Source organism: Nylanderia fulva, unplaced genomic scaffold, assembly GCF_048542155.1.
Source record: "Nylanderia fulva isolate GAGA-0341 unplaced genomic scaffold, ASM4854215v1 Scaffold20, whole genome shotgun sequence".
Taxonomy (NCBI): domain Eukaryota; kingdom Metazoa; phylum Arthropoda; class Insecta; order Hymenoptera; family Formicidae; genus Nylanderia; species Nylanderia fulva.
In genome coordinates, this window is record NW_028190264.1 from 3797479 (window position 1) to 3820348 (window position 22870).

General features: G+C 33.8%; 1 long non-coding RNA gene across 1 annotated transcript in view; it reads left to right on the forward strand.

Annotated features, from left to right (window-relative positions):
* Positions 1–1887: 1887 nt before the first annotated feature.
* The window catches only part of LOC114928626 (uncharacterized), an 83575-nt gene continuing 62592 nt past the window's right edge, over positions 1888–22870 (forward strand). Inside the window, exon 1 of the long non-coding RNA XR_003819095.2 lies at positions 1888–1925. This is a non-coding gene — a long non-coding RNA (uncharacterized LOC114928626). The remainder of the gene's footprint in view (positions 1926–22870) is intronic.

Here is a 22870-nt window from a genome sequence, read left to right on the forward strand (position 1 = left end):
TGCCCTCGGGATACGCGAGGCTAATGTGCCCCTTAAAGGGAAGGAATCGTTATTCGCTACGTCGTAGATGAACCCGAAATTTATTTCGTCTACGTTTGCAAACTTTGTCAGGTTCTTGTTCGGCGTTTCTCGCTCGGCGTTCAATGTCTTGACAAAGTAAAATTAATCAGCGGTTGAAATGTCAGTCAATCTTGTTCGAATATAATTGCGAAACGATAATAATAATAAATTGTAAAATTAATGTAAGTACAGGCCAACTTAAGAGCATAAATAATTAGGATGTTAATGAATATTATAAATTTTTATTGTTTCCCAATTATACCATATAAAAAAACATTAAAACATATTAATACAATTAAATCACAAACGTTAAATTTATTAAATCACAAAATTTAAAAAACATTTCGACAATGCTAACGATTGCAATTCCTACTGTTAATTATCATCATATGTAAAATAACTTGGGTGATACGAACGATTATAACTTTTGATGATGTGTAGCATGTACGATTTTGAGGCTGAATACATCACTATATTGTTCTTGAATCATTTCAAGATGTTAATGCGGATTGTTTCCAATGATGATTTAAAAGGTGGAACTTTAAAAGGTATACTTACATTAATTTTACAATTTATTTCAATATATAAGAGCGTTATAATTTTTACTAATTTATTATGATAATAATAATAATCATGCGCAATAAGAAAGAATAAATTTCATATTATGATAATTACTTTATACTAAAAAATATACAATAAAAATATCGTACAATATTTTAATGAAGATTAATATAATAAGTAATGATTGTATGAAATATCTTTATTAATAATGTTATAAATAATACGCACACAAATATTTTTAATTACATGCAGTATTTATTTTGATTGAACCAGAAAATCTTACAGCACTGGAAGAAATCAAATTTACTTTTATATATATATATATTATAAAAATATTTAATGTGACATTAAATACACATTACCGATTTTTTTCTTCAAATTCACTGATTCACGAAGTTATGCCCCGTTAATAATCACTAATTTGATTAGACACTCGTCGTCGCGACTCTGTGGGTACACCTTGATCCGCTTCGATGACTTGTTCTCATGTTTCTCTTTGAGTCATCGTCAGTTTGGCAAACGCGTGCGTGTTCAACGGCGCGGAATTAATTCGCGTGCACGCGAGACAGTTTCGCGAGATGCGTTATGTCTCTTTCTAATTCTGTTTCGGCTCGTTGGTAAAACTGCACTTTATCGAATCAATTTAGATCCCTTCAGCTTATGCCTTGATTATTTGCGGCAGCTGTATGATGCTGATTTTAATTTTAGATCGTAAAAATTAATGATTGTGTCCTTATGTAAATTTAAACCAAGCATAAAGGCATATGATTCGAATTATCTAGTTATATGTTTGCATTTTGCAAAAATTATTTTGCAAGATTATCATGTATTATAAAATAGAAATAATAATATCAAAATTTATATACGCATATAAAGAATTATTATTACTAAAGAAAAAAGAGAGATTGTTCGAACTAGTATATTAAAAATGGTGCAAAAGTGTAGAATATGCGGAATATTTCAGAATTTTTAATCTTAATTTTAATTACCAAGTTCTTTTCGATTTTATTGAAAAATACTAGGCATACCAATATATTGAATATAAATTTATCTAAATATATTAATTTGGAGTTCTAAAATCATGTTAATTTTTTGGTACGATAATATTTTACAGGTTATAATTTAATTTATAATAATTTATTTTAAAGACGGTAATATTTAGGATGAATTTTATTAAAAATTTCAGCTGTATGTAATAATTAATTCTTAAAATAATAATTACTTTAGTCATTGTTTTATATAATTTGAATATACTTTTATTTTACAGATTAACATCCTCTAACTCCACCGCTGACATCGTACTGGTGAGTGTTACATATAAATTATTTTTTAATCTTCATTTCCAATAAGTAATGAATTTCGATGTATAATGTTACATACATACGTATATGTATAATTTTCGTCGATACAATATTTTGTTCGTTCAAGCAAAGTAATCTACATTGTCAGAATTATCTTACACTCTGCTCATAAATATGTCACGCGCATAAAATTGTCAGAATATATTTTTCGCTTATCTCGGCCGAATATTTCGTTTGAAGAGCTGAATTGGCTCGGACGAGTTTTCATAAAATCTATCGGAGATCGGTTTTCCTCCCGGTGAGTCATTTCGTGAAACGAAGCGTGTGTACAAGCCACAAACGAAGTCTCGGACTTCGCTCTTTTTTTTTCATCAATCCGGGATATCGCCACGTCGGCCTTTTCGGCCGATCGCAGCTGTAAGTCACGATGGAATGCGAACGAGACGGGCTTTAACTTAAGAAAGCAGCAGCGTGAAATTGAAAGGGTCGCGCTAGCTAGTTCGAGGACGAAACAGACGAGCGAGCGAACGAGCGAACGCGGTAATGAATTCCAGGCACCTTTCGACGAGAGAGAGAGAGACCTTGTCTCTCTGAACGGGAACTCCCTAAGAGAATGGAAATTCTCGTGGAAATCATGCGATTCCTGAATATTCCGCGAGGTAGGCTCCTAGACTCTTCCTTGAAGTATGTCTTGCTTTGAGTATACACTGACGCGAATATTGCATGCCGTTGCATTCGCATTTGTCACAATTCTGTCTTGAAAGTTAGTTGCGTTTCGCTAGACATTTTCGTAATAATAACAGAAGCGCGATAAGGAATTATTTAATTAAACATCTGTTTTGTAAAATATTATAATATTTAGGTATATATCAATAGAATAATATTTTTTATATTATCCTATTGATATATAAATATATTTTCTTCATATTCGTAACTACAATTTTTAAAATTCTATCTAACTAATTTTTTTATTTTATTTTTAATTTTCTTAGTCTATAAACTTTTTTAAATATTTCCTTACGTGTTATCTATAAAAATTGATCTAAAATTAAAAATATTAAAATTTAATGCGATTAAAAAAAATCAATAACACACTTTATTACTGGCTTAACTTTATGTCATATTTTATGCTTGAAAAATTGAGTCATATATTTACTTTGGCAGGCGAAATAAACGGAGGCTTGCGAGCTCTTTATAACTCGCTTGCGAGCAACATATTCAAAGTTATACGACAACGTGTTTAAACTGGCGGAATTAAGCAGGTCATCGGATTGTTTCTGCTCGTGACGGACGAACATTTTACGTACGGTTGCATAAAACTCGTGTGAAATGGGGCGAGTATGCACAGGCGAAAACGACGACGCTGTATTACACTTTAGGGGAGCTGTTATTCTGTGTATGACTACCTCAGCTACTATATTGCCCCTCGATATGTTGCTTTTCCAGCGCATTCGACTAGCATAGAGACCGCTGAATGTAGCCTTCTAAGTGCATACATTTGAAATTTTACATTTTAGTTTTTAAAGTAACTTTGTTATAATTTAATTTAGAGTTTAAGTTCTATTAATATAATATAATTTATAATTTATACCATAATAAACGTATAATGAGATACAATTTAATATAATACAATATTAACAATGATATGAAATAATGATAAATTAGAATTATATCGTGAATCTCTACAATTATTATAATTCGAGCTTATAATTTGAGCACTGTAGTAATTGCAGCGTATATCTGGTTAAATGACGGCTCACTCGTACCTCGTTTCGGCAAATCATTATCCTCCTTTCAAATTACAGTAACAACTTCACAATTACTGGTTCTCGGCCGACCAGTGATTGTGAATTTAATTTGGCAGCATTTCTACGGTTTCGCGAGTTTCTGTGCTTAGAGAAGGTGCTACCTAGAATGTTTTCTGCTCTACGTTGCGGAACGAGGAAAGATCCTTCAGACGTCTTAAGTATCTATTTCGCTCGAGTGCCAATTGCTTTTGAAAAGCTTCGTCGTTTATTCGCTTTAGATTCACCGGTTCAAGAACCGACTGTAACAAGATCTAGCATACATATCGTTTTATATATATATATATATATAATCACGCTTCTTTGTCCGATTTAAGTCTTAAAATTTAAGATTAAGATTTAATGTTTCTTAAATTTTCTTTCGGATAAAAAATTATTTTTTTAATAAAATATTATTATAAATATAAGTATTATTTTAGATTGAAAAGTTCTAAATAATATTGTAATATTAAAAAAGTTGATTTTTAAAAATTTTCTACATCAATATAAAATGACAATCTGATTATTTATAATAATGAAACGATTAGACATTATCTTATAATAAATTTTTAGGTACTATTGCTAATTAACTTTAATTTTTTAACAATTTTAGTTTAAAAAGAGAGAATACGAAAAAAGAATACTGCGGAAATAATTTTTTTATTTTTCTATTTTCTATTGTCACAATTTTTTTTATTAAATATCTATGTTACTTTCAATTATTTTGAATATTTTGAGATTTTCATTATCTAAATATTCTAAAAATTGAAACTAAAACGCTGTGTGCACTTTCATACATATATTTAGTTTTTTCTGGGCCATGCGTTTCGGCGGATTTTCTCGGATACGGTGGAATTTATTTCGACTCCGCTTCATGCTACATTTCTCTTTGTTTAACAACCGGTAAATATTAGATTGTAAAGCATATGTCTAGAGCATAGAGTAAACTTTTTTTTACAATATTTCCTAAGGATAAAAATTATTGAAAAGAAATAAGAGCCCTTATATATATTTTCTAGCCAATTTATTTTCCATAAATGTGCAATAAAATAGGAACGATTGTTCAAAATGCATAAATAAAACTACGAGAGAAAATATATAATTTCTTTGATAATTTAAAGTTTTGAACAAATAACAAATCGTGGTTAAAGCTTTCTGCAAATCTCACGTAGGAGAAACTCATTTCGCGAGACGCTTTATATCCGAAGCACCGATACTTCTGGAGCATTAAAGTATCGTTCGGTGCGTATGATTCGCTGAATGCCGAGCGAAAGAATGAAGTTCGTTCTTCTCTCCTTGCTATCGCGCTAGTCTTCCTTTTCCGGAAAGATGTAAGAATAGTATCGTAATATCGTGCAGATTTCCCATTACCTTTTTTGCCTGAGCAATCGTCTTCCTCTCTTCTGTGCGAATTCTATTTCTCGCGTGTCCTGCGGCGAAAGTAAAAAAAAAATGCTAAATTTCTCATCCTCGCTCATGCGAAAATTTTTCACGTGTTCGCATTACAACATTTGGCTACTCTTCAGTAATTAAAATCGCGAATATTTAAAAAAATTAATTGATAATAGATTATAGTATATATTAATTAACTCAAGAAAATAATTAAAAAAATGCGTTTATATAAAATTAATATTTATTTTTATTAAATAATATTTTTGTTAAATAATAACGTAAAATACTTAAAATATTGTTTTCATTCATTTGCATTTAAAATATGCTCGCATGCACATCATCATATCAGTAGATTTTATGCCAATATTATCATAACTGATGTTCTTATATACATTATATATCTTCAGTATCTCACGCGTTAAATAAAATTATTCTAGGCTAGTATCGATGTTCTTTTTGACGAATCTGCCAACAATGTAGTTTTTACAATGTATTTGGATCAGCCGAATGGAGACGCCACAGCTGATCTACAACTCTGTATAAATGCGCGTATCGTCTCTGTGTACACACTGTAGATTCTCGAGCGTGGCGGGACACACTCGATCGTTCTCACTCGCGGTATCCATGGTTCTGATCAGTGAGATCCGTGGAAGCTGAATAAACAGCGCCCCACATCATTCCCCGCAAGAGAGAGGTCAACTATTCCCGTGGGCTTATCGATAAAACCGGATCAAAGATTATTGAACATTCGCTGTGTGAATTATGCTAACCGATTTTCACAATCGAATTATTCAATTCTTCACGTAATTTTCTCTTAAACACTTTTAGAAAATTCAATACTTAATTCAAGTATGATTAAATATGATTAATATTCATTTGCGTTAGCATATAAAAGCAAATTTAATTTTTTCTGTTTTTTTTTCTTTTTAACATCTAGCTGGATTTTATTCAATATTTTTTTATAAACGCTTTTATTTCTTAAAATGGGAAGATAGTTTGCTCGATTTCAAATTTTCTGAAAGGGAAAAAGAATAAATATTGTCTGAACGATAAAAAATTATGTTTGCGTTACGATGGTGAGAGAGTTGAATTTATAGTTGATGGATACTTGGAATTTTATTGCCACATCGAAAGAGGATATTGAAGAAAAACTTAGATGCAAGAACCAGAATAGCCTATTTTTCATATCAGCGTTGGAAACATTTAATATACACACGCAGTTTACAATTTTATCTAATACTTCTATCTATATTTTATTTAATATTATATATTTCTATATTATTTCTCAAAGTATACATACAATAGGTATATCTGTTCTTCATTTTCTTCCGTTTGGCAATAGTAATGTAAAGTTAAATGTATCACGGAAAAATAATTTTAATTCTAACACTCGAATTCCAAGTATATTTTGAATAAATCACATATGTAAATTATATAATTAGAATTTTTGCTATTTTTATTTAAAACAATTTTTTTCCATTGTTAAAATTCAATTTCTAAAATAAGAATTATATTTAATTTAATTTATATCGTTCTCTATTTTATCTCTATTAATACAGTGTGAATCTTTCACTCCGTTTTTTATAATAGTCTGACAAAAGCAAGTCGCGTTTCATGCTAATATAATTTCCTATGAAAACCAGATCTCTCTCGGATGTGCGCGATACACACGAGGCAAAAGGGCGCTTGAACGACTCCGATCTCATTAAATGAGCATCACATAATTATCGATCGTCGTAGCGTCGCTTATCTAATTAACGCGAACGTCGGTCGGCGCGTCGGCGCCATCTCCGAAATCTCGCCACTTTGTATGCGGTCGGCCGAGCCGCGAGAACGCACGGCTCTACATCGCCGGGGCTCGAAATAATTCAATTTCAATGACTAATTTAATTGTCTCTCTCGGATGATATCACGCCGCGCCACGCGCCGAATTCTAAACGCGCAGCGTGGCGAGGGACGCAAATGGCGACGCATAATGTAACGCCATTACAACGTCATCCGACTGTAATCTCGCGCCATCACGACACGTTCGCGGCTCTCTCAACGGGTCATTCGATTTTTTTTTTTTTTTAATTTTCTTAAGCGCCGTAAGATTAATCCTTCGACATAAATTTTTGCGCGGCAAAGATATTAATATATTTTTCATTTAGAATTAAAATATCAAGAGTCTGAAAATATAACTGTCTAGTTCTCTTTTTATTCGTATAATTATATTGTTTGAGTATAATAACAGATTTGCGAATATTATACAAAAATATCGTCGAAGTAATCTTTACAATCGTCGGCAAAATGATATTTAGCCGTTTCGGAAAAGTACTTTTTCTTTTCGCTTAAAACGACGCGAAACGAAGGTCCACGGAGAAGAGGTCCGTTTCCCACTGTAAATCAGGGAAATAGCATCAAAGTACGGCCATACACATGAAAGGGTAGCGCGTGGTCACGAAAAAGGGCAAAGGGAAACGGGATAGCGACGGTAGTGCAAAGCATAATGAAGTTTGCTGTATATTCTGGAAAAATCTCGCGAAAGGAATTCAGTGCCAATCTCCTTGTGCTGAATGTATATCACGCCGCAAATGCAGGTGAATGCGAAAGTAGAAAGAAATGCGGAATAAAAAGCGGTTATTTTTTTTTCAAGAAAAATTTTTTTCCCTCGTTACTTATTAATATTTTTTATAATACACGATTCTTCTAACAAGACAGTATAAATTCTCAGTTTTCGTTAAAAATAAAATAAAGTTGCGAATAGTCGGGATGTAGAACGCAAAAGTTATCTCACAGTCGATTTCCATCGAACGCTCGCTATTATGCGTGTACCGATTGTAACGAACGTTTAATTTAACAATGTTCTTGCCGCGGAACTTTCGCATCGGAAGTTACGACCGGAAATAAACGGTACGGTGGCGTAATCCCTCCGCGATTCCGCTAATTTCCGTGGAACTTGCATTTACTTTCGCATTTAATTCGTTTACTGTCAAAGTTGCGTGAGTTCAACCGGAACGTCATTATTCTATCGATATTCAAATAAATTGACAACAAATGCTATATCTATTTTATGAACAAAAAGAAGCATACGAATCATTGAATTTCTAATACATTTCTTTTACGTTTGATCTTGAAAAAAATATCTTGAAGATCATATTATTTTTTATACATCATTAATATAATAATCGATAGAATCAATGTAAGTTTTTATTTAAACAATATCTTTTTTCTTGGACTATAGGAATAGTTTTAAATATATATAATATTATCTTCAACTACTTGGTTGTTGATTACAAACGATGCGAAAGTTGTATTCAATCTTAAAAAATACTTATAAAACTTAAATTAAATTTTTCTTACAACGTTTCGACTCCACTGAATAATAATCTATTCGAGAACTTAATAATCGCGCATTGTGGCACATTTTCCAAGAGTTTCCGGTTAAAACCAGTAGGTCAAGTGCATGCGTTGCTTTAGACGATAAAGTACTCAACGATCATTAACCAAGGAGTGCGAATTGGATATCTCGGACGGGTCGAGGAGTTAACAAACTCTTCGTGCGCGTTACTGCCTCCTTTCGCCGAGATTAAACGATTCCTGGCCCGGTGAAGTAGAGAGGGCTGGTGGACAGGTTGAAGGGGATTCACGTGATGCCTTAACTGGTTTCAGCTTATCTCCGAGTTTCGTCGTATTTAGGGAAAACACGGGCGCGGGCCCGCAGGATCGTTAAGGAAAGTTAGACTGTGAGTGGAAGGCACAATGCCGGCGCGTGTCTTTGAAGCAACAATGGTAAATGCAGTTTGCTGACAGTTCACCGTCTACCTTCTCGCGAGGGTCTCTTCTCTCCGTTTCCCACCCTTCCTTTTCTCATTTTGTCCACTTCGCACTTGGATCTCTCTCGGTTCTTTTGTGCATTTCCTTCGCGAATACTCTCTAACCATCCGTTAACAATTTCGCGACTTTATTGATATTTTTTGACAGCGAATTAATCGTTTAAGAAATCCTCCAGGGTGTCTAGCGATTTCAGGGAAATCTGGAAAATCGGGCATTGTCAGGGAATTTTATGAATCTGGAATTGTCAGTGAAAAAAATAAGGAAATTTTACGATTTATCTGGATTTTTTCACATTTGTCTCAATAATTTGAAATTTTTTATTAAATCAATATAAACTTTTCCTTGACTCCCAGTACGATAATTTTCTGCGTTAAAAATCGATTCATCTACAGCGTGTTCGTTAATTTATATTTTCATCGTCGTGTTATTTTATTTCAATGTGTTTAATAGAAATAACACTAAAAAATTTGATGTAATATAAATAAAAAAGGTGATTATTTAAATAGTTTATAGTGACATAGTTTATAGTATACATGTTTGTTGTTAATTGATTTAAATTTTTGTTTTAACTTCCGAACCTTTTCATTCTTGGCAAAAATATCTCAAGGATTTAACATTTAATTGATTTATCATATAGATATATACCAATTATATATTTGGAAAAAATAATACTAAAAAATCAGGAAATTTTTTTCAATGAGTCTGCTGGACACCCTGTCCTCTAATAAAAAAAAAATAAAGAGAATGGATTAGAAAAATACAATATAAATTTATTATAATATAATTATAATTCCGTGCTACTGTTTCTTTTTGATAATTTGAGATTTAGGTTTGTATTTAATTCGGATATTTCGCTCATCTTATACGCTCAATTTATGCTCAATTTACGGCTTCTCTTAGAGGCTGCGAAGATATCTCGGTCCGCCATTGTTATCACGTTGTTCGTATTCTACGCACCGTGCCGCTGTATTATCGGCCTGACTTAGTTGCGGCTTGAGTGGAGGAACTTCTCCGTGCCAAAGTTTCCTTCACCGATTCCGCGCACGACGCAATTTTGCCTGTGTGTTGCGTCTCGAAACGCGCGGTTGTCGGGGACGCCGTTAATTATGAAGTCGATAACTCGTATATCTGGAGCAACCGCGCGCGCTAGAAATTTCGGGTGTTGGGCGAAACGCGCGCAGAATCGATTATGCCGGATAATCGACGCTAAATGGCGCCAACATTGTTATCTCAATCGCTCGAAAGAAAACTGTTCTGTATTTCAATGCAATTTCGCACGAAAGCTTAATTTTCGAAAATTCGAAAATCGATTAATTAATTACGTATATATACTCATTTATATTTCGCAATTCCATGGTCAAAAAGAACCGCACGAATCGTTTGTCAATTAATCGTTTCGCGGTAATTTTATGTACAATGAAGCCAATGTCGAATACTCAATGAGAGTCGTAATTCTAACGAGAAATTTTCCTTGCGGCCGGCAAATTCCATTATAAGCACACGGTGTAAAACGTTAATTTTTATGGCTCGTGAAATTTCCTCTTTACGTTTCTCGATCGTTTCGTCGTTTTTTTCCCTGCCTAATTTATTATTTTCTCCTAAGCACTCGGTATCGCATACTTAATTCTGTTTAATGATTATTCAAATTTGTAAGATCTCATTAGAGACTCTAATAAAAAAAACTGCCGTATTAATTCTACATAATGATTATGAATAGAAAAAGGAGATAAAAAATACGCAAAAAAAATTTCTAACAATTCAAGAAAATTGTTTTTAAAAAAAATGCTTTAGAGAACGCATCTAATATGCAATTTTTTCAACAAAAATGCAAAAAAATACTGACATGTCTTCCGCGGCTTAATTTCTCAAATGTTTAATATAATCTTTCCTATTATTTTCTTTCATACAGCTCATATGTAACAGCGATATGATACGTTTCATTCCGTTAAATCTGCAAAAATGTCGCGGTACGATGCGAAATGTAAAAGAATGGAACGAAATTTAAGGGAATATTAAGTACGGTGGTTGGGCTATCGCATGCCGGGCGAAGCGAGAGTTGGATGTCGCAACTGCCTTAAATCTCGCGCACATTTCTGGCTTTTCTGCATCACGCGCTCTGCCTCGTTGTTTTAATTTGTTGCTTCGGACAACGCCTGGAGCCGCCTGGTAATACCGCTTTCGACTTATTTGCATTATCCGAGCGTTCGAGCGGCGTAATGAAACGCACAGGCGCGTCCTTCTATGGAGAGAGAAGCTAGAATCTCTGGAAGGCTTAAGCGGATTCGCCCGAATGGCGCCGAAATCGTTTTATACTAAAAAAATTCAATCAGCTTAATTACTTACATCTATTTATTTACGTACGCGGATGCATATGTTACATTATATTTAGTAAAAGAAATTTTATACACCGTTTATTCTCTTGAAGATTCGTATAATCTGTTAATTTATGATATAACAGAAATTTTGAAAATTAATAAAAAAATTTTTATTTGTGAAGCAAATATTTCCTCCACTATATTCCGTGATTAAATCAGCGGGAATGAAAGATTCTTTTACAATTTATTGTTGAAATTTCTTATATTGATTCCCATCTTTTTCGGGACACTTATTGCGATTGGTCGTCAAATATGATAAAATGTAATGTGAAGGTCCAAGAAAATCTCGTTCGCTTTCTGGGCTTTTGTTTTACAGCTCGTCTTCCACAATTTACGTTTCACGGCCATTTTCTCTCCTCACTTCTCCCCCGACAACTCACCCTCTCTAATACTCCCACCTTCCCGAATATCGACGTCTAATGGAGATGTCTCGGCCCTGCATACTGTTTATTCAAATTGCTCAGTATCCAGTCGCACCTCCCTCAAATGGGACACTTAGAGACACTAAGTTCTGGATCGATATCTTGACTTAACATTGAATCTTCTTCTCATCGTATTTTTTTGACAGATATATAGATAGAAGCGTGCGAGTCGCTACGAAGATGAGTGTTGATTAAACTTATACAGATCTAGTTAATTTTGTGAAAAGTTTGACTCTGATTTTTAATGTTCTTCTTTGAATTAATAAATTATAAATGAAAGGACTTAGAGACACTAAGTTTTGGATCGATATCTCGACTTAACATTGAATCTTCTTTTCATCATATTTTTTTGACAGATATATAGATAGAAGCGTGCGAGTCGCTACGAAGAAGAGTGTTGATTAAACTTATACAGATCTAGTTAATTTTGTGAAAAGTTTGACTCTAATTTTTAATGTTCTCCTTTGAATTAATAAATTATAAATGAAAGGACTTAGAGACACTAAGTTCTGGATCGATATCTCGACTTAACATTGAATCTTCTTCTCATCGTATTTTTTTGACAGATATATAGATAGAAGCGTGCGAGTCGCTACGAAGAAGAGTGTTGATTAAACTTATACAGATCTAGTTAATTTTGTGAAAAGTTTGACTCTGATTTTTAATGTTCTACTTTGAATTAATAAATTATAAATGAAAGGACTTAGAGACACTAAGTTCTGGATCGATATCTCGACTTAACATTGAATCTTCTTCTCATCGTATTTTTTTGACAGATATATAGATAGAAGCGTGCGAGTCGCTACGAAGAAGAGTGTTGATTAAACTTATATAGATCTAGTTAATTTTGTGAAAAGTTTGACTCTGATTTTTAATGTTCTCCTTTGAATTAATAAATTATAAATGAAAAGACTTAGAGACACCAAGTTCTGGATCGATATCTCGACTTAACATTGAATCTTCTTCTCATCGTATTTTTTTGACAGATATATAGATAGAAGCGTGCGAGTCGCTACGAAGATGAGTGTTGATTAAACTTATACAGATCTAGTTAATTTTGTGAAAAGTTTGACTCTGATTTTTAATGTTCTCCTTTGAATTAATAAATTATAAATGAAAAGACTTAGAGACACCAAGTTCTGGATCGATATCTCGACTTAACATTGAATCTTCTTCTCATCGTATTTTTTTGACAGATATATAGATAGAAGCGTGCGAGTCGCTACGAAGAAGAGTGTTGATTAAACTTATATAGATCTAGTTAATTTTGTGAAAAGTTTGACTCTGATTTTTAATGTTCTCCTTTGAATTAATAAATTATACATGAAAGGAACCGTGTGAATAAATTCACAAAAAATACATTGTATAATATTATATGTATATGAAACGTTTCTGTCGATTTGGTACTTTTTTCAAATCGATGGATATTGCTCGAAGGGTTCCCGAATGTATGAACTCTTCTGAAAAACGGCCTAAAAACACGTCGGTATTGAATAATCCTCTTGCCCCATCCTCTCTTGTCTGACGACCCGTGTACAGGCGAAATAAGGTTCGCGTACCGTGTCGCCGATCTAAATTGCAAAACGGAGATTCCACCCTCCTGATCGAAAGAGTCTCTCCATTCGTGTGTGAACCCCCGGTTCACAAAAGAGATTGAACGTGATTTATCGGGCGCGGGACGACTTTGCGCGCGCAACACGCCGATAAGTATTGCAATACTGCGGGCAATTTCGTAATATCTCACTAACTGATCCCTATCGTGCAACCGTGTTGCCAAGCGCTTCCATCTCGTACTTGGACAGTTCAATTACCGAGTTGGATGCTGTACAACCCATCCCTCGCTCTTTTCCACTCTCGCGCGCGGAGAACATTTTCCTCATACTACTGACTATACGAAAAAGATTTGCACTAGGTAATCGCACGTTCCGTTCGTCTCGAGATGTACAGATATCAATAGTAAATATATCGTATTTTTGCTCCCGGCTTATTTATGTAGTTTCTCGTATATGGATTCTTGCAAGTTTTAGTCGACTTTTCTTTAAATAAATTTGGATAAATCATTTTGTGATCATATTTATTATAGGTATGTGTAAATTTAGATTAAGATCGTCTCTTAAAAAATAATTAACGACGACATGAATGTTGTCATATAATGGAATCTATATAATAATCTATATATATATATATCTTTTTATAACAAAGCATGAGTACTGTTTTCCATGTCTTAAATTGTAGCTTATCTCGAAACGATTGCATCGTAATAATTATAATTCACGCCGATAGGACCCACGTTAAGATCCCATTACGGATTTAACGACGATCTTATCGGCATCGTATACCAGACGACGCGGTAGGAAATTTAACCGCAAATCTTGCCTCGCCGAGTCGATTACGATTTTCGTTCGCAACATCTCTGAGATCACGGAAAATCATTAGGCGCAAATGTCTGAATAGTATATTTTTTAAACTTGACAAAATTGATTTCTTTAGTAACTAGCAATTTTATTCAATACTTTCACGACGTTTCGACCATTTTTGGTTGTGGTCCTTATCAAGTGAGAATTCCATCAATTAAAATGAGATTAACGCAACATAAAACCGATCTTATTTAAAATTAATAGTTAAAAGAGGAACACGTTTTATGTTGCGTTAATCTCATTTTAATTGATGGAATTCTCACTTGATATAAGGACCACAACCAAATGGTCGAAACGTGAAAGTATTGAATAAAATTGCTAGTTACTAAAGAAATCAATTTTGCCAAGTTTATTTTCACCACTAGCGTCCAATATTAATTTTGATTGAGAATTTCTCAAGCTTATTTTTCTACAATATTCATTATATATACTTCTCAAATATAAAGTTGCTTATTTAATACGATTTTTAATGATATACTTTGACGACTGTAAGCAGAATTATTCCGTCTACATTTTGAATATTCCGCCAGAAGCTTTGAAACACGGCTTCAAGGTTGAAAAAATCTTGCTCCGCACATTAATATCTCTCATTCAGAGGAAACACGACGCGAGACCGATATAACATTTATACTTTTTCGAAACGGACATTCTTCTATGTCTTTCCCGATTCTCTCGCCAGCGTTTGCGCGCGGAATCGTAATCCATTATCGCCGACGTGAGTCGTAACCGCTGCTATTCGTCTACGTAAATCCGAAAGAATGGTCGGCGGCTGTGACATTAGACACGCTCGTACGCTCGACTTTTTTTTTCGGAACGAACGCGGAACGTTTCCCATTATCGCGATGGATTCGCGAAAGGCGCGCGACGGCTTCGCGTATGCAAAGTTTTCTCCCGGATGAAATTCGGGGGCCGTTATGTAGATTTCGCGATCCATTCTTCTCACCCTCTCCCACCATCGGCGGAGTTCCCGGGCGGATTTATGTTTTTGGTATTGCGTGCTGAATCGCTGATTTACGACGTATACCGGCACCGTACGTACGTTTAATCTATAATCCAATTTGCTTTTCGTCACCGCTACGGAAACGTCCGAACGATTAGAGGCGCGCGAACGCACGTGACCGGAATACATTCTCTTCATATATTTTATACGCGTTTTTCAAACGCCGGCTCGCTCATCAATTTCGTCGCTTCGAAGCGACGTCGTATATATATATATATATATGTTATGATTAACGTAATACGCAAATTGATTTATAAGATAAAATCAATATTTTTCCAATTAGTCATTACGGAATTATATAATCATGCATTTATTCATATTTATGTCATATCATTTTGCCCGGGAATATACTCGCGTAATTTTACATTGAAATATATATTCGTTCTAATGAGAACGAACGATTGATTGATTTCTTTTTCTCTCTCTAATACGCGCTCTCATGTCTCTCTTCGTATTTATATATTTTTAGCATATCAATAACGAACTAAATACCAAATCCTTTGACGTCCAAATAAATTTCAATCTGCTTTGCAAGAGAAAGAGAACGCGAAAATAAGGACACTGTGATAGCAACGTTACGCGTTTCTTCTCATTAAGTTAATATTGGATTTTTGCCGGATAAAGCTAGTTCTCTAGCCTCGATCATAAGTTTCTCTCCTCTCGGCAAATTTCCTCACACTCTTGCTAACTTTTGGAGAATTTTATGTCGTTGTCGGGCGCCGACTGCATCGCGACCGATCGAGAAGTTCGGCGAGTTCAGTAACTCCGATGCGACGTTACTATCGAAAATGTGTTACCCGTTAGCGAAACGCTTCAGAAATACTTACGAAACTTCTCAACACCGGAAGCAGTTTCGCATCGTCGCCGCGACAGCTCATCCGTTCACAATGATGGATACCGATATTATTTTGTAATCTTGTAAAGTGTTAATTCATAATTGATTAACCTCTAATCCTGTTATACACTATCTCTCTAATTCTCTTCCGAGATATCCTTTCTCAGATATTATTCTAGAAATACTTCATTTTTTCGTAACTAAATGCTTTCGTCACACAGTTTATATTAATGATTGAAGTTTAAAGATTGACTCGTCAGAACGGAAATTTTATGCGAAACATAAATGTTTAAATATTTAATTGAAATGAAACTTCATTTAAAATAATTTTCAACAGTATCTGCATAAAATAAAATGTGCTCGTCGCTGCTGGAATCGTATTGCATTGATATAATTTTTAATTATAACTTTATAATATTATTTAGAATAATGAGGCATAATATATGAAATGAATGGATTTATATTTTATCGAAGGAAAAGATGGGTCAAAGCTGTGTGTGTGTGTGTGTGTGTGTTAATTCGCTGAGATCTGGAGGATCCGTGAATTCTGACAGCTAAAGTTGGTTACGTTTGGAAAGTTCTCCAACGGAGAGTTACTTATCGCGCCGGCAAACTTGCTATCGGAACTGGGAAGTTATCCTTCATTATTCGTGAGTGTTTTGAAACAGTAGTCAATTAAACTTAAACGAATTTCATCGAACTTCTCAGCTCGCAATTTCCATTTCTCACTGTGTACATAATTTCGCCACGCTATCCTAATTATTATCTTTATATCGCTCGAGTTATATATATATCTACTTCCGATTTTTTTTCCGACATGTAGATTTCGCTCTTTCAGAGGGACATCGCGAGAGGGAATAAAAAAGACGTCCCGATATGCGTAAATGTAACATTTATTCGGCATAAATTATGACGATAGATACATAGATTAAGTATAGATACAAAATGAATTGACTGTAGACAGGACTGTAGTGAAAATACATCCAATACTCGCGCTTTCTTCGTTCCGTTTCCGACAGCAAAATATTTATCCGTTCCAGCTCTATATATTATACATATATTATTTTTTTATATTTTTTCAAAATAAACTTTCTAATTGTACCACTTTGCTTGTACATTTTGAGACATTATTATCATTATTACTTACTGAAAACAAGGGAAACACAACGAACTAAATCTTTAATCACTCGAGAATTAAAAAGAAATATCACAAATTTCGTTGACATTAAGTACTTCTTAATTGATGATATAATTTTTTTAGACTACAGCATGTAAAGAGAAACGATGAAAACACAATGTCCTATTATACATAAATCTCTTTTGATTTTGCTGCATTTTTCACTCACGACGCTCTCAAGCGGAGGAACGAAGAAATCGCGTTTAACTGATTATCTCTGTCGCTCGTTTTACAAATGCAAGTGCGCAGAGGAGAATCGAAGGAACTTCGATCGTCTTCTCGGGCGCGTGGTATCGCGCGATTAACGGTGCTGACAACAGTGGCCAGAATAAAATACAATGTGCGATTGTATGTCTATTTTTTAACGCAGTTCGTAAAAATATACTTTTTATGAGCGACATTTTCGGCTATCAGTTCGTTTTGATATTAATTATATACGATATTATATAAGTATGCGAATAAAAGGACCTTATACAACCAGTATTGCAAAAGTAAATGCAAAAATAGACATAATATGCAATCAATGTCAGCATATAAAATTCATAAAATTTCAATTATACTTGTTTAAAATAATATGCATAAAATATTCACGTTATGGTTATACAGAAAAATATTCAAACAGTTTTTAGAAAAGTATCCATTAAATATCTATCTACGAATTAAAAAGTAAAGATTAGTAGCAATCATTTACATTACAAATTCATATAATAATGTAACTTTTAATTAATTTATCGAATAAAATAAACTTCATATTAAGAATTATTTTTTAAATGATAATTGTACGATTATTGTAGAAAACAGTTTGTATTTACTTTTTTTTTTCTTTTTCATTTTACATCATTATTAATCTGTTATAAAGTCCCTTTATTCATCTGGTAGTGTTTGTAGCGTAATCAATGTGTACATTCGTTAGTCAAAGAGCCACTGTTGAACGCCCTTTCATCTCGCGTACCTACAATTTCGCACGGCGTTACCGCGCTCGTTAAGCCTACGGCCTAATCGATTAATTAGACATACGTTGTTAAACGAATCGTGTGTGCGTTACGCATTGACGGTGGGCTTCGCAGAGAGAGAGACCTTAGGAGCTATCGCGCTAACGGCTTTGATTCCGAGATTTGATTCTCAATCAAACGCGAAAGCAGTGAGCAATCGTTCGCTGACACGCGAACGTCGGTTATTCTAGTAACCACAGCATTCCCGATACTAGGATTAAAACCAATATAATTTCGCCAGGTTCAATTTCGCGCGCTGTAAACACGAGAAAACGTTTCGTATTTTTTGCGGTTCGCAAAATAAAAAAAAAAAAAATAAATAAAAATCCAGAACAGAGTTTGAAATAGACGACGATATTTTAACAACGTGATGTATATCGGTGTATATGCACACACACACACGCACATGGAGAATAAAAATAGAGCTTCATGCTTTCAACGATTGTGAAAATTCTAGCTTCTATGTTATACAACGATTTTAATTTTCTAATTCTGAAAGCAGAGTAATATATTATAAAAATTGATTCTATAAAATTATGCTAGTAACTTTTTAAATGATTATTATAAAATTTTTATATTTACAATTGTACAAACTAAATTGTCGCATTCGCGTAACAATGAAAAAAAAAAAAACTATGTTTTAGAAACCACCATTTGTAGCGGATTTTTGCTCTGCTTTCATTCATGAATCACGCGTAAAATATCACCTCGTATTTCAGACTAGCGTTTTACAGATCATTTTTGCGTGTCTACGCTGTTGAAATTCTACCGGCTTCGATATTCGACGCCTAGGGACTGATCGATGTCTCGATCAACGAAATCGCATGCGCTGGTACTCTCTAGGATTTAGCACCAGATAAAAAAATAAAGCCGCCGCCGTCGTCGCGAAGAGGCGCGCGACCATAAATTTCGATTATCAAAAAAAAAAAAAAAAGGAAAGATATATAGAAAAGAAAGAAAACGCAAAACGCAACAGTGCAAAATATCATGTCTTTTATCACTAAATATATCGCCGTAACCTATATATATGTATATATAATATATAATATCTATATATATATTTTATATATATAATGTGTCGAATGTAATATGAACCGATTTTTATTGATTAATTAATGAGAATCACAGCCATTGCTTTGAATACGAATATTTTCGTTCGTATTTTTCTTCTTTCTTTCATTTTCTTTTAAGATAGATATATAGTATCATAATCCGCTTAGAAGTTTACAAGGATACATTCTTTTTTAATTCTTCCTATTTACTATGACTACACATCGATTACACGACGAGACACGGATGCAACAGTCGCTCGATCATTCGTAACAGCCTAAACTTAATGAAATCCAATTTTAGGTATTTTTGTGATTAACCATATTTACATAATATGCTAACAGAATATTTGTTAAATGAATAAACGAAGATATTTATTCGTATTTTTACTGATGCAAAATGTACAATAACTACTTAATTTGCACATTATTCATCTAATGTAAAGATCGTATTCGATGTAAGCACACTATGAAAATCAGAAAGCCACAAATAATATTGTGATATTATATACATATGGATTTCATTATCTCAAAATAATTTTAGCATAATATTTAGATATGCAATAAATTATGAAGCTATTTTCATGTGCATGCGCTTCGAATTATATATGGTAATATTTTTTATTTTAGATTGAAATTGCTTAATTATCATTACCTGCTTGCGAGTTTATCGTATTTAAAATACAGCAAAATAAATTATCAATTTTGAATTATACATATTTTTGCTCGCGAAACATTAAATTTGTTGATCATCCGCTAATTTCAATCTCATCTCTCGATACCATATAAAAGATCCGACTGTCGCATCCCAACAAAAATCATCACCGATCCATCGCGACGCTTTTACGGTGCGCTATTTATTGAAAGGCCGTGAGATCGTGAGTCGCGGATCTTTGCCGCCTAGAAAAAATAAAATTTGCCGATCGACATTACGTGAGCGGTAAAGACTCGAGACTGACGTCCTAACGGGAGAAGAGCGGGAGTAGGACAAAGAGAAAGAGGTGAACGCGCGAAATAAATACATATCGAGATCGATTCTCGGAGAGGAATGACATAAGCAGAACCGTCGACGGCGTCGCGACGCCCGGCGATGAAACACGACGAAAGACGGCGACCATCGACTTCGCTATACGATTACTACTCTTGGCGTTCTCTACGTTTTATACTTTCGCTACATCTCGAAGATAGGACACGGTACGCTTCCTATTCCGCATTCGAATCGCCGAGATCGATTTTAAGAGGTTCCACTTTGTTAGTAAAATACAAGTCCTGGAAAAGGAGACGCAATATTTTTATATATGCATATCATGTTCAACAAGGATTAAAGGCGCCATCAAATATTTGTATCATTAATCTTTACTATTAATTTTTTTAATATTTATTTATTAATCAAGTTTTAGTATTAAAAATGTGATTTGATATCAAATTAAATTCCTTAATAAAAAAAATTAGTTCTCTCCAAGAAATATTTTATACCTTGGCGTAAGTATAAGATATCTTGAAAATTCTTGAGAAGATATTTATATATTTACAGAATGATAAATAAATGTAACTATCTAAAAATATACGTCTAAAAATTAAATGAACACATTTAAATACATCTTAGACGATTCGAATGCAATTAAGTAGCGTGACACGATAAGATAGACTAGAGACCCGTTGTGCAGCTCGAAGACGAAGATAGGTGATTCCTCTTTAGATTCGAAGGAAGCGTGCATCAGTGGGTCTAGCTACGGCTAAGTAGTTAGGAGGGACCGTGATATCGGACGTATGTGTTTACTTAAATCATCCTAGAAGGCTATAGAAGACTATCCCGAAAAGTGAAAACACGATCACTAACATTTTAGGCGAAAAAATAATATTCCGCCGAAGGAGAAACCGAGAACTCTCGCATCAAACATGAATAATACACAGCTTATCTAAATAAATCGATAATATGCAAAATATATATTAATTATACAGAATTGTTCGAGTGACTTACAATTTAATAAAATAAAATAAATTTTTGATAACATTTCATTGCGCTTTGCTGCGACAATTAGAAATATTTGTCGCGTTTTGCGAGTATTTAAAGACCAGCGGAAATTTCCGGTCGTAAACGACACAAATAGTATATAGAACATTGAATAACTGCGACATTTATCCGGGGTTCTTAACAAGTTCTGCGCTCATATATCAGTTTCTTGTCGAAATCGACCGGGAGCGGTCATAAACTGACGGTCATGAATCTTAAAAAGAAGCTAAGCGAGACGTCGACGTTTCCTTTGAACTTTGACGCCGGAAATTCCGTTGTTGAATTTAGGAGCCACTGCAGAATAGAAACGATGAGGTTTCTCGCCAAGTATTATATAAGATGAAAGATAGATCGAATGAAATCCTAGATTATTCTAGAGCAATATCCTTCGGAGCAAGGAAATGCTGTTTTATAAGAAATCGTCAAATCTGTATTTTACTCTTCGAGCTCGCGCGAGTGTTCTCGGTGTAATTCCTTCGGTGTAAACTGCCTACCGAAAACAATCTAGCTATAACGGGCGGTCCGTGCTAAATCTAAGGACTAGATCGGCTAAAAGAAGCGTCTGACGCGTGCTAATCTAATGTTCTACAACATCAACGAGGATCTTGCAAAATTTCATCTACTTATGAAGCTTGTCATTGTATGCGTGTATGTGTATGTGAGCGTATATATGTGTACGGGTTTTTATACACACCATATATATACCATATATATACCATATGTACATGCAGCGGTACATTTATTTTATCGATTTTCTGTTTAACTTTCGCAATCCAAGTAATGCGGGTAGTATAATAAGGAACGTAATCCCTACATATACATATAGTGGTATAAGCACGAGTGTAATAAACTCTCGTTAGAGCGAATTCGGAGGAACTCGAAACTAGTAGTGGCTCGTAATAGAGAAGGATCCAAAGTGGCGGAGGATTTAGGCTAACGAGAGTTTACTATATTATGAGCAACATCAATTTACAAAATTACTCTTTTTCTAGCAATTGAAATTTTTATCGGAGCGTTGATTAGAATGATTAGTATCGCGTATAAAAATTATTGAAAGAGAAACACTTCTTCCCAACATTTTGAATTGCGAAACAACGCTATAAACCCTGTAACATTTAATTTCATTCGAACGAGAGGCCCGAGAAATTCGATTGCCTTTCTTTACGCTAATTCAAAAAAAGCATCAACGTATCGGCAATATTAAAGCAACGAAAAACTAAAACAACGAATCGCAACGATCTTTCAGTATATTGCACGTCGATTTTCATTATTTGTCATACCTTGAAAATAAAGTGTCTAATAATTTTTAAAACTATACAACTTAAAATTTTTTTAAAGATTAATAACGATTTATTAAATCCTAAATTGGTTCATTTTTTAAGTATTATTTCTCTTTGTATTTCGATGATTATTACTTGCATTTCAGATATAATATCAAAATATTCATGTAAAAATTTGTTAAAATTTTAAAAAGTTTTAAAATGTATAGAATTAATGAAAATAAATTTTAAAGACATTTATTTCGAATTTGATACTGAAAGGATTAATTGGACGAGTTTCTCACGTTAATAATCGTTCATGAAGTGCGTTCTCGAGATAAATAATCTAGAATAGCGCTCTCTACAATTTTGCTCTTAACGCTAAAAAATCCATTTTACTTTATTCCTTGAAAACT